General features: G+C 35.9%; 1 long non-coding RNA gene across 1 annotated transcript; it reads right to left on the minus strand.

Moving 5' to 3' along the window:
• Window positions 1-2,631: 2,631 nt before the first annotated feature.
• LOC113361780 lies at window positions 2,632-3,290 on the minus strand. Its single transcript, XR_003365320.1, has 2 exons — window positions 3,150-3,290; window positions 2,632-3,041 (listed from the first exon to the last, which is right to left on the minus strand). It is a non-coding gene; the product is annotated as an uncharacterized LOC113361780 (long non-coding RNA).
• Window positions 3,291-14,631: the final 11,341 nt, after the last annotated feature.

A 14,631-nucleotide genomic window follows, 5' to 3' on the forward strand; every position in this document is an offset into this window, starting at 1 on the left:
CTCATCTCGAGTGCTTTATATATATAGAGAATTTACATAATTTTGGATAGGCAATATATTTTGGTATTAGCGGACGTATTTGCGTCCAAAAAATTTTAAGCTTCTTTTGTACAGTCTAATAATAGAAATTATCTATTTTTATTTTTATTTTTTTTCCTAAATAATGAATAATATTAATTGTTAAGAAAAATTGTATCAGATACTACACTAAATTTTTTCGTGTTCTCTTTCCACTAATATTTTGCTCTTCCCTAAACGATATTGTGTGTTTTTGTTATTCTAATGCTTTTGATTTTATTTTTTTATTTTTTTTTGTGTGTTTCATAGGATGATGTATAAAGTTTCCTCAACTAATCCTTCTGCCCAGGGTTTTATCAATCGAATAATCCAAATACCAACGAAAAAAAGGATTCTAAAAACGTAAACAAACATGTCAATTAGTTTTTAATAATATCGTGTAAAAAAAAATCACCTTGAAAATATTTCTGATTAGCCCAGTATTAGTTTGCAGCAAAGCCAAAAAGTCCTGACTTTTTCGGTTGTATTACCTGCAAATCCAAAACCACCATCAATAAGTGAAACTTAATATCAAAAAGGCCTGCATGATAATGGAAAAAATAATAACCCTAATGTTCAAAAACAATAAACCCTAATCGTGTATGGAAAAAAAAGAAACTATGGGGGAAACGATGAGATTCAACCCTTGTTGCAGCACTTTATATAGAGAGCATATTATCAAATTTTGCAATTATATAGAATGAGTAAATAGTAAAAAACTGCCGATTAAGGTAATAAAATCTCATACAAAATAATCGCAATTAGTTAGTAACCATGAAATAATATTTTTCCAATAAGGAAAATGATATCTAAAGATATCTTCTCCTTCTTTTTTTTTTAACTTTAAATTCTAGAAAAAAAACAGATTAATAAAAATAATCTTTGCAAATCATAGATTTTTCAATGCTTGTTTTGTATTAGCTCCATTGTTTGTTTTGTATTAGCTCCATTCAAATCATAATCTTTGTACAAATTATTCATACAAAATACTAACAAAAATCCAATTGTTGTGCAGGACCACCAATAAAGATTTGGCGGAAAAGAGAATCGGGTTAATCAGGTTTTGCGGAAAAGAGATTCATGACCGGGCTAATCAGGTTTTTTTTTTAAATTCTTTTTTTTCCCGATTTAATTGATTTTGGGATGTAATTAGGAAACTTACATTTTTTAAGAATGTAAACGGACAATGGACACTTGAAGTTATTTTATCATCACATGATGATCATTCGATTTAATCGTGGATGTTGTTTTTTATTTTGTTGATTATCATGATGAAATCATATATTCTTGAAATGTTTTGAGATTTACAAGACTTTGTTATCTGAGGTAAGAAGATTTTTCAAGATTTTAGTTATTTAATTTTTAGAAAAATAATATTTTATTAGTTTAAATTTAATATTTTATTACCAAAAAAAGTAAATGGTGGGGCCAGAATCAACCAAAAGCTATAAGTCAGAACCAACATGAAGCTCCGGTGAATGAGAAAGCTTTAAAAAACTTTGTTATTATATAGAGAATTTACTACCGATTATGGTAGTACCAAAATAAGAAAATTAAAGAATTTAGGAAAAATCTCATTTTGGGGCCAAGATATATTCGGAAGTTAAATTAACACAATTTACTACCGATTATGGTAGTACCACAAATTCGAAAATTGAATACATTCGGAGGTTAAAGTAATAAAATTGGCTACCGATTATAGTAATACCAAATTTCGAAAAATTAAAATTTTTTTTTCAAAAACTCATTTTGGGGCCAAGATACATTCGGAAGTTAAATTTACTACCGATTATGGTAGTATCACAATTTGAAAATTGAATACATTCGGAGGTTAAAGTAATAAAATTGCATACTGATTATGGTAGTACCAAATTTCGAAAAATTAAAGGTTTTTTTTTCTTCCAAAAACTCATTTTCGAGCCAAGATACATTCAGAAGTTAAATTTACTACCGACTATGGTAGTACAAAAATTAAAAAATTGAATATATTCGGAGGTTAAAGCAACACAATTTACTACCGATTATGGTAGTACCAAATTTCGAAAAATTAATGGTTTTTTTTTCAAAAACCCATTTTGGGGCCAATATATATTCGGAAGTTAAATTTACTACCGATTATGGTAGTACTGAAATTCAAAAATTGAATATATTTGGAGGTTAAAGCAACACAATTTACTACCGATTATGGTAGTACCAAGATTTCGAAAAATTAAAGGTTTTTTTTTTTAAAATCTCATTTTAGGGCCGATATACATTCGGAAGTTAAATTTATTACCGATTATGGTAGTACTAAAATTCGAAAATTGAATATATTCGGAGGTTAAAGTAAAAAAATTTACTACCTATTGTGGAAGGACAATTTTACCATTACAAAATATACGAGATAAGGGCTAGCTTCAGTTTAGGTTTGGGTGACCTTATTTTATCTTATTAGTGGCCCTAATTCCTTTTGAGTGGCCCTAAAAAAAAATGCAAGGTTGGTTATGTACTTTGGTTTCTCTATCTTTTCCAGTTAAGATGCATTTTGAACTAGCTGTAATCGAATTACCTTATTGAGCGACACAAAATACAATATCACGCAACAAAACACAAGATACGATCTATGATATTAACTGTAATCAGACACAACAAAACAAACAAGCCACTTCAAATTTATGGTCGAAAGAGAAACATGGGTACATAAAAATATGATGATCAAATTATTCGGATAAAAGTAAACACAATACCATCCACACACGACGGTCACATAACAATAAAATGTATGAAACGCAGGACGATCAGTCTCAGATAGGTATTTTAAACAGGACAGCATTCTTCTCCGCAGTCACAACACGTTTGGCGGACACCATTTGTGCATACAAGCGGTGGGCAATCACCACCAGTTGGTGGGCAACCACTAATTTGGCTGCAGTCTTCTGCTGGGCACGACTTAGTAGTTCCTACTTCCACATCCACAGGTCCCACACTCACCCCGAGCATCATCCCTGATTAAAATTCAAATAGTTGATAATTAGGCAGACGAACAGAAACTCTGAAATTGTATTACTAGTTATTGAAAGGCTTGGAATATATATATAGGAAAGTAGACTTACTGCTCGAAGAAGAGTTTGGCATGGCAATCAGGACAAATAAAAAGAAGCCGAGGAACATGCTGATCTTGGCCATGATTTTTGTTAGTAGAACGATCTTTTTGATACTAGTTGACTATGACCCTTAGTACTTTTAGAATGATTGATTAAGATATTGATGATCAAGTACTAAAACTAACATCTATTTATAGGCACTACTAGTGTTGAAGAAGAGAATCATGTTGATGCAATCGAGTGAATATTATATAAGAAGAAAATCAAGAGCATGATAGCATGTTTTAATGCGCGTAATATCACGACTTTCCTCCCTCAACGGGCGGGTAAGAGAAAACAAAATTTCAGGGTACGTATCTGGATCCACCACAGCTGAGGTATCATGTAATTAACAATCTTAGCCAAGATCCGCCACTTTTCGAATGTCAACGGTTTCGTTGGAGAAAACAAAATCTCGAGGGATCGAGATCTGCGACAGCTGAGCCTGCATGTTACCATATCTTGAGGAAGATCCTTGACTTTTTAAGGTGATTGGCCAAGGATGGAACCAGAGATTTATCTAAGTGAGGAATGCGGATAAATTTCAGCCGTGAAAATGTTGTCTAGACTAATGTGGGAACTACCAAGAAAAATACAGGAATTATGGTTTCATTAGCTGCTGCACTTAATGTGGGAACTACCAAGAAATTTCATGGCACGGCCTTGGGAGGCAGTGGCGAATCCAGAACGACTATTCAATAGGAGCATTCATGATCATTAGAAATCATACCTACCATATCATAACCCGAAACAGTCACATACACACAAGAAATTTTGTCGCCTTTCCTATAAAAATAGAATTTGTGGCATATTGGATCTCCTTAATTTTAGATAAATTTTCAATTTTCACGAATATAATGAGATACAAGGAGTCGGTTTCAAGACTGCGCAAAAGATACACAAAAACCATTGGAATATCTTTATAATTTCTACATTTTATGAGGGCTAAAAATAATCTTACGACTAAAAACATATAAATATATATGGGTGTCTGTAAAGTTTCAGAAATTTTAGGGGGCCAGTGACCCCACTGGCTCCCCCTTAGATTCGCCTCTGTTGGGAGGGTATCCTGCCCTTGCAACAACGGAGAGGTCAGAAGATGTCCTCAAAACTTCACAATTTTTCTTGTTTTTTCTGTTTGATTTGTAAATAACACGATTGTTGCTTTTTTGAGAATATTTTAACATCTGTAAAACTTTTAGGTCTCCTCTTAACTGGTCGTGTTAGGCCCTCTTTGGACTGGACCCCTTCATGACACAGCGTATGTCAAAGAAATGTTAAATCTAGCACAAGAATGGGGATGGGCAGGTAGCGACATCAAGGGAACTAATACTGAGAGGCTTTTAACTCAGAGGATTGACGAAACGGAAAATGGGTCATTTGTCCAAATATTTTTAAAACACGGCTCAAATGGACGAGTAAAAAATAGTTTGAGTGAAATGGACACAAAAAAAAAATAGCAAGGATGAAACTAGATTCATCTTGACTTAAACTTAAAAAAATAGCAAAGATGAAACTGGATGCATCCTCATTTAAATTAAAAATAAAAAAAATATTTGAAAATGGGTAGGATGAAAATAGTTACATCCTAGCTATTTTTATATTTTTGTCCATTTAAACAGTATCAAAATCTAACTGTCCTTTTCACCCAGGAATTTTTGATTTTGGTCTTTTTAACCAATTTTCTGTTGAAGAAAGTGATCCTAAATTACCTTTTGGGTATATCAAACCTGATGAGGTTCTATTTGACGTGAAGTTTGCTATCAAAGTCTTTGTATTTCCTATAAGAAGGATGTTATCAACATATAAGAGATGAAAGTAGAACATCACTGCCAGAGAAGTAAGTGAACAAATTAAGAATGATCGAAGTCACTCATGATGAACCCAGATGAGATTAGAAACCCACTAAACTTCTCAAACCAAGCCATATGTGCTTGTTTCAACCCACATAGGGATTTCTTGAGCTTGCACACATAATCAGGATGTTCTGCATCTACAAATCGATTTGGCTGCTGCATATATACAACCTCATTTAATTTCCCAGGAAGAAAAGCATTTAAAACATCAAGTTGGTTGATATACCACCCGTTTGTCGTTGCAAGAGTAAGAATGGTTCTAACAGTTGTAAACTTGATGACAGGACTAAAAGTTTCATGATAGTCAATGACATCCACCTGATGATATCCTTTTTCCACACGCCTGGATTTATGTCTTTCTAGAGTCTCATCTGACTTGAGTTTTACTTTTTACACCCACTTATTACCAAATACATTCATTGAAAGGTCATGGGGAAAAAGTTCTCAAGTGTTGTTCTGCACCAAATCCCCACACTCATTCTCCATTGTTGTGACCCACTCAGGTTTGGTAGCAGTTGTCTTCAAAGTTTGGGGTTCAGAAGTATTGATAATATCGGAGGTGAAAGCAACGTGTAGAGGATGAGAGACGTTGTAATGAGTTACGTACATAGTCAGGTAGGTATGTAGGTTTGAAAATGCCAAGTTTAGACCTGGTAGTCATTTGATGTACATGTGGGTGTGTAGGTTCAGGTGTAGCAATGGGTGAAACTGAGACAGGTAAAGCTGGGTCTTGTGGTGACTCGGACACTAAGAGTTCAGAGTCTGAGGGTGGTGTTGAGTCAGAATGAGGCATTGGGTAGTCTGGCATTGGAAAAGTGTCAGTTGCCTCAGCATCTGCAGTTGACGTAGATGTGCAATGACAAAAGGGAAAGGTATTTTCTTCAAAAAATCACATGTCTGGAGGTGAATATCTTCTTAGTAGCATTTTCATAACATATATACTCTATATGCACAGGGTTGTAACCAATAAAAGTGCACTTGGATGATTTTGTACCTAACTTATCATTTCTATTTGGCCCAATAAAAGGATAGCAAGTGCACCCAAACACCTTGAGAATAGAGAAATCTGGGACTTTATGAAACAAGATCATATAAGGTATTTTATGCTCAAGAAAATTTGAGGGGATTTTGTTGATAATGAAGGTTGCAGCAAGGAAAGAATCATACCAGAACTGTTTTAGCATGCAGGCTTGAAATATCATTGTGTTTCCCATCTCCACTTTATGCCCATGTTTCATCTTAGCTACCCCATTCTGTTGAGGACTGTTAGGACATGAGGAACAAAGTGCTATGCCTGAGTCATCAAGAATGGTTTTCAACTTCCCTTTTACTAACTCACAAGCATTATCAGTCTGAAAATATTTGATTTTTGTAGAATATAGATTCTCATTTAGCTTCTTAAAGTGTTTAAAGCAGATAACACTCTCATCTGTTGTAGTAATAGGGCATATACAGTGAAATTTAATGAAATCATCCACAAAGAGTATGTAGTATTTGTATATTAAGTTAGAGATAGTTGGTGCTGGCCCCCATACATATCGGTGAATAAGTTCAAGATGATGTAGTTGTCCTGGTTGAGGATTGAAAAGGTAATCCCTTGCTCTTTCCAATTGACAAGAATGACGTAAGGAATCATCTTCGCTTCCTGCAATAGTGAGAAGATGATGCTAGCTTGTGTAGAATAGTATTAGAAGTATGTCAAAGTCTGTTATGCCATGTAGTTGGTGTTTCCTTGAGAGATACATGGGCTTGGATAGTAAAACCAGAAGTATAAGCAATTGGATATAGGTTCATGTACATATTCCCTTCAACAAGTAGGTTTTGTGTTTGAAGATCCAAGATCTTGTAGCCCCAAGGAAGAAATTCAATGGAACAACAGTTTTTATTTTTAAACTTCCCAACTGATATCAAGTTTCTATGTAAAGTTGATACATATAAGACTTTTGGAAGGATAATAAATGTTTTATCAGTTTGTAAAGTAGATGTACCAATAATTTTAATGGGTAATTGTTCTCCACTTCCTACAAGTACTCTCTCAGAAACAGTATAAGATGTTGGGTTTTGAAGAACCGTGATATCATTAGTCATGTGAGAGGTAGCACCTGAGTCAAGAAACCAATCCACAACTGCTGGGTATGTAGATTCTTCATATATGTAAGTTGTGTGAACAAGTAGTATAGTCTCTGGTAGATTATATTCAAGGCTTCTCTATAATCGAAGAACGAAGAAGGATTCCAAAGAGGCTCGTAACAGCATTCAATCGATCCTTGGGATTTTGGGTTTTCCACGGGTAATTAGTAACCTACCCAAATCCATTTGTTTTGAATCATGTTTGTGTAACAAATATAAACAGATATTTTTAGTTGCTTCACCAACACTACTAGAGAGCTAGGAGCTCTGTACATGAAACACTAAACAAATGCTCGTACATCTCCACAAATTGTTCTATAGAAAATGATTGTCTCAAACATCTAAAAATGTATCATTTTTCTATAGTTGGCGAAACTAGAAGCTCTTACAAAGTGTACCCTTTAATCATATGATCTTTGTCCTCTTCTTGGAAAAGGACTGGCGAAGGAATGCAAACTTCCCTTTCGCAAGCGCAGATGACTCAGGTGATGATTGGCTTACATGAGACATGACAGTGTGCGGATTCTGGCGGAGGAGTTGGTGGTGGCAAAACAGTGAAGAGGTATGTGTTGAGCATGCGAATGATCTGGCTGAAACTTGGACGCACGTTATCATCTTCAACCCAACACGACCTGAACTTTCAGAAAGACTCGGTCTCATTTGTTGGTTTCCCAAAAGCAGGGACGGGCCTATGAAGGGGATAACCCTGGCTATAGACCGTCCCTGAATATAGGCCAAAAAAAAAATTGTATACATAATAGACTGATATACTCAGCCAATTTAACCTGGGCTACCATTGCCAACCCACTTCAGAAATGTTAGCGTAAGTTTGATGAAATTCTTTCAAATTTTGCAAACACGTGATTTCCGTCTGTACCACTTTCTATCTAACTAAAATTTCCTCGTTCGTTTCTTTTTTTCTCAATGGACGACTTAGATGAAGAGGCCAACTATTCTGATGCCTTTTCTTCATCGAATGAACATCAATCCTCGCCTCTGCCTTAAACAGCAACCGCAAACAAACATAAGAGGAAGGCATGATTTTTTTTAAAGAACCGTGACACTCAATTTACAGAGGAGTAAGCGAAAAGAATGAAGGAAGAAAGGCATGTGAAATAAGGTGTTGGGATCCTAGACCCACATTGGTTAGATGGAGATTAATTGGTAGTTTACAAGTCAATGGGTTCTCTCATCTAGTCAAACCGTTTTTTAGTTGAGTTCTACTCATGGGCTTATGACGAGTTTAGGTTCGGTACACTAACATTTGGTATCAGATCCAACCAGAACGACCCATGCCCGATCCACGGAAGGGGTGACCTATAGGCTGGATTAAGGAGTAGGTACACCTATGAAAAGGCATTGATTTCTCCGCACTGAATACTGATAGTCTAGTGGAGCCGCCATAAGGAAAGGGCTACCATCGGGTCACTGTCGATAGAGTGGACCAACGAGGACGTTGGGTCTGGAAGCATGGTGGGATGTTGGGACCCTAGTCCCACATTGGTTACATGGGGGTTAATTGGGTAGTTTATAAGTAAATGGGTTCCCTCATCTAGTCAACCGTTTTTCGAGTTGAGTTCTACCCATGGGCTTATGACGAGTTTAGGCTTAGTACCCTAACATTTGGTATCAGATCCAACCACCACGACTCATGCCCGCTCCACGGAAGGGGTGACCTATAGGCTAGATTAAATCTCGGGGCACCTATGTATGGGCGTAGTTGTCACCCGCATTAAATACTGATAGGGGAATGATTCCGCCATAATAAAAAGGGCTACCTTAGGGTCAATATCGATAGAGTGAGCCAACGAGGACGTTGGGTTTGGAAGCGTGGTGGGATGTTGGGATCCTAGTCCCATATTGGTTAGATGGGGCTTAATTGGTAGTTTATAAGTCAATGGATTTCCTCATCTAGTCAACCGGTTTTTGAGTTGATTTCTACCCATGGGCTTATGACGAGTTTAGGGTCGGTACTCTAACATAAGGGAACGATACACAGAATTAAATATATATATTTTTAATAGGAAACAAATTTCATTCAACCAAAAAACTAATTAATACAGAATTTTCCTCTAACGAGGGACTCTAACAGAATTGGGACATTATTCTCCCAGACAATAGACTCAACAATAGAACTAGCATGTTTAGCCAGTTCATGCTCTACACTATTTGTTTCCCTTGGTACATGAGAAACATACCACTTATTATTTTTTTTAAAAGTTCTAGACAATCTCTTATTATTGGATTTGTTGTCCATTGTATAGAGCCTTGAGAACCATTCAAAGCACTGATTATATTAATACAATCTCTCTCCAGGTGAAGGTTGACAACCCCTTTCTTCCTTGCCAACTTTATTGCTTCGTATGCAACTAGAGCCTCAGCCTTCTCCTCATCGTCAGCTACTGCTGGTATACTTCATGCCCCTTGAATTCCACCTGCATCATCAATTATTACTAGTCCAGAACCCATTTTCTTTGTCAACTTATAAAATGAGGCATCAAAATTAAATTTATGGTATCCAGACTGAGGGATAGTCCAATTAGATCCATTCACAGATGTTTTATTCAAACTTCTGTTGGATATTAATTTACTTCTATTCTCCTTCCAATCCACAGTATCATTCTTTATTATTATCACAAGATTATCTACCTATATTTGAGAATTATCAAAAATAACAGCACATCTCATCTTCCATATGTGCCAGAGAGTATAACCTGCAGTTAGAATCATATCATCCATGTTTCCATTGTTATAACTACCTTGCGCTCCATTAGATATTGAACTTATGATCCATTCATTCAAAGAAGACATGTTAAAAAGTGACAAGAAAACAGGGTTTATGGAAGACCAAACCTGTTTAGCAACATTGCAACTTAGCAGAAGGTGATCCTGAGTTTTAGGTACACAATCACAAAGAACACAATTAGAGTCTATGCTACTAACATGCCTAGAAAGTTTATCCCTCAAAGAGTGACATTCTTGCAAACATTTCCATAAAAAGTGTGAGATTTTACGTGGAAGGTCTAACTTCCAAAAATGTTTCCATTCATCGGTAGTAAGTCCAGCATTAGGCACCTGAACATTATCTTCTTTATCAGCAGCTCTGTAAGCACTTTAACAGTGGAAATCCCATTATTGGCAGGCTTACAAATAAGTCTGTCTTCCCCTCTAATGGGAATTCTGATTTTCCTAATTTCCCTAACTGTTACACTATCAAAAAGCGTATTTAATAGATCTACATTCCAGTCAGAATTATTAGGCATGATCAATTGATCAACAGTTTTCAGACTTGACGAGGAAAAAGTGTTTGGTACAAAATTTTCCTAAGAAGGGACCCACTTCTCTTTCCAAATTGAAATTTTAGACCCATCTCCTACTTCCCGACAATAATTATCCCTAATTAAGTCAAGACCTCTACAAATTCCCTCCATACCCAAGATCCACTTTCACCAGTACAATGGAGAGGGTTATGATCAAGAAAATACTTATGATGCATGATCTGAACCCAAGGAGAATCCAGCTCAGTCAGCATTCTCCATGCTAAATTAGCAAGGAGATCCTCATTTAAAACAACCGTTTTCCTAATGTTCATACCTCCCTGTTCTTTAGGTTTAGCTACAACATCCCACTTCCTAAAGAACAAACCTTTCACATCCTGTTTTTTGCTCCACCAAAATTTTCTTTGAATGCCATCCAACCTATGTGTAAGTTTCTTTTACATAGGAAACACGACAAGATGGTGAGAAGCAAGAGTACCAAGAAAAGATTGCACCATAACAGTTTTACAAGGTTGGTTAAGATTCTTACCTTTCCAGCAAGTTAGTCTATCTTGAAAAGCACCTGGTAAGTGGTTGAAAGTTTCAATTTTATTTTGTTGAATCAACAAATGAACACCCAAATACTTGTCCTTTAAAGCTAGAGTTTTAATATTTAGTATCCCAACAATAGTATTTTTGACTCTACTATCCATTTTTGGGCTAAAAGCCATCCCAGATTTACTTAGATCAATGGACTGACCTGAATATTAACTAAAGTTCTTTATAATGCCATCTAAGGTATTAGCACCCTTAATTGTTGCTTTAGCAAACAAGAGACAATCGTCCGCGAAAAAAAAATGGCTAACAGGAAGACAAGTTTTACTAGCTTTAATTCCTTGAAATAATCTATCATTCTCAGCAACACAAAGTTTTCTAGATAAACACTCCATATAAATAACAAATAAGTAAGGAGATAAGGAGTCTCCCTGTCTAAGACTCCTTATAGGATAAAATATTTTACCTAGAGCACCGTCCATATATGTAAATTTGGTTAGGTACAATTCCTACACCTGAAATGGCCGCAGGAGCTTATAATGTAATCCGATGACAAGTTTGAAAATATTATGGTATTACTGTATCTTAATCTCATTTTGAGAATACACAGTTAATAGATAAAGAAGTCTACGCATCACAACCTCAATTTTTATTGTCTGAAAATTTTCTGCGGCCGAATATGGAAAGTTAGCCCTACCCTCGATAAAATCTTGGGTCCGTCCCTGCCCAAATGGACAACGAAAAATGAGTCATTTGTCCAAATATTTTTAAATCACGGTTTAAATGGACGAGTAAAAAATAGTTTGGGTGAAATTGTCAAAAAAAAAATAATAAGGATGAAATTGGTTTCATCCTAGCTTAAATTTAAAAAATAGCAAGGATGAAACTGGATACATCCTTTGTAAATTAAAAAGAAGAAAAAATATTTGAAAATGGGCACGATGAAATTGGTTACATCTTGCCTATTTTTACATTTTTGTCCATTTAAACAGTATCAAAATCTAATTATCCATTTCACCCAGAAATTATTGATTTTGGTCTTTTTAACCAATTTTGTGAAAGGACAAATACACAATAAACACATCACAAGTAAGAAACAGGGAAATTTTGATATAGCACCCAAAAGTCTAACCCCCTTTCCATATGGTTTTTGTACAAGTCGACAAGTACTGAGGTTCTAATCATATAATTTTGATCAATACAATTCCCTCGATGTTGAGGATTAGTAACTGGAACAGATCCTAGTATAACTCATTTATCAAACAATCACTTACGCAAGCAAATTCAAATTTATGGAGAAGTATACAAAACATGGGCAAACAATGTGATACATCAAATTAAGAGGAGAAACACACAATATCATCCACACACACAACAATTACAACGGTACCTACATATATGCAACAATAATTTGTATGGAAAGTAGGACAATCGATCAGTGTCCGATAGGTAATTTAGCATTATACACATTCACATGTCTCGCACAGGTTCTCGTCCTTGAGGTATTCAGGGCAATACATCCTACATCGAATACGAGGGCACTCGGGTGAGCATGTACATGTTTTGCACCCGTCGTTGTCCTTGATGAATCCGTTGGGGCAAATCAGTCTGCAATGTTTAGGAGGAACACACTTACCAAGTATCATCCCTGATTGATATTCAAATAGTTGATAATTAATTACATGTAGGAACAGAAATTACGAAATTGTATACTTCAAAAAATAATAATTGTTATTAATTACAGTAAGTCTACTTTCCTCTGTACATATAGTTTAAGATCTTTCCATATGGTTATTGTTCATATATATATATATATATATATATATATATATATATATATATATGAACAATAACCATATGGAAAGATCTTAAACTATATGTACAGAGGAAAGTAGACTTACTGCCGGAAGAAGAGGTTGGCATGGAAATCAACACAAATAAGAAGAAGCTTATAAGGTTCATACTGATATTCTTGCCCATGATTTCTTCTTCTTGTTTGATACATACGCTATATTATATATATATGATCCTTCTTTACTTTTGGAATGATATGATTAATGATAGATATTGATGATCAAGTAATAGAACTAACCTCTATTTATCTGCCAACTATAGATTGATCAGGTAAAAAGATATATCTTATAACATATCACGACGTTCCTCCCTCAACGGGCCGGCAAGTAAGAGAAAATCAAAATCTTGGGGGATCGAACATATGCTAGCTTAAGTGTCATGTAATCTTCAGAAAGATATGCCCTCGTCGTGATTAGGACTTGGGGGAGTGTCAACGCTCATCGTGTTTAGAACTGATTAAATACTATACGGCCGGTTTCGATTTGTTAACGAATCCGTTTCTAGTTTTAATGGATCCAGAACATAAAATTTTAGTCTGATTCCCTCCTGAGAGGAAGGGTTATGGGACGAGTGTTAAAACACTCTTTCCCTTTCAAAATTGGTGAGACGATTTGTTAGGTGATGGAGTGAAGAACTTACTATGGGAAATTAAGATTCGTTTAATTTTAAAAGGGGTGATGTGCCGTATAGTCTCTTTGACTGCCTGCCGCCCAGAGTGACTTCTTTTTAATAAGACGAGAATGCGCCAGACGGCAAGCAACGGCTGATAGTTTGCCGTTTTGCTTCGAATCTTCATGCTTTGGTTTCAGGTCTTACACTTTGGCTGAACGCTCTCAACCCTAGTTAGGGAATGATTCGCCAACTTCCAGGCCCATTTTCCAGATGTCCACAACGAACTCGAAGTTGTTTTCACACCCATGTTGGGGATCGAACGAATTGTACCCAGACCTCCACGGTTCCACCTCACATTAATAGGCACCAGACCACTGTTCCAAATGATCTTTGTTGATTATTTTGAAGATATCATGTATAGATGGTATTACAATGTGTTAACCCACTAACTTTGTACTATAATGTATCTCTTTTATGATTTAGTATGTGACGCATTTTCGGCGCGGAGCTCACGTCAATAAATTGAATTATACATGTGCGTATACCATCCCGAACTATCGCCGTATCACGGACCGCTGACCGGACTGTTGACTGAATCAGACAAAAAGTGTTGCCAATTCTCTATTTCTCTCTCCAGACATATCTTATCTCGAATGCTAACTAGTAGCCAGATAGTTCTGTTGTTTCATTCAGCATAACCAAATTCTACTTTTCGTATAATGGTTCAGCGAGATCTTTTTATTTTTTTGTCTGACCGCTGAGATGGTTGCGATGTTCCATTTAGCACTACCAAATTCTACTTTTCGCGTAATACTTCAGCGCATCTAGATTGGAAAACCATAAGACTAAGCCTTACTGCCCTTGTTTACGACTGTGTCCTACTTGATGCTCATCTGAAGAGAGATGATATGTGCTCTGACCAGAATCATAACTAAACAATGACTGATTAGCAGCTGACCCTCGACGGCCTCCCAATTTACCCAATGCTTTGGGAGCAGGTATCATCAAAATATAATCCAGGCGTGCAGTGTATGTGTAGCCCTGCTCATTCATTTGTTATATGCCAGCTGCTTGAGAGGTTATTTCTCTGACTTATCTGGTTACGATGCAATTTGAGCTCTTGCACTTGTGTGATTGCACTGTACTTGTAATCGGAATTATAAAGATCAAGAAAGCAAAGAAGCAAAA

Source organism: Papaver somniferum, chromosome 3 (assembly GCF_003573695.1).
Source record: "Papaver somniferum cultivar HN1 chromosome 3, ASM357369v1, whole genome shotgun sequence".
Classification (NCBI taxonomy): domain Eukaryota; kingdom Viridiplantae; phylum Streptophyta; class Magnoliopsida; order Ranunculales; family Papaveraceae; genus Papaver; species Papaver somniferum.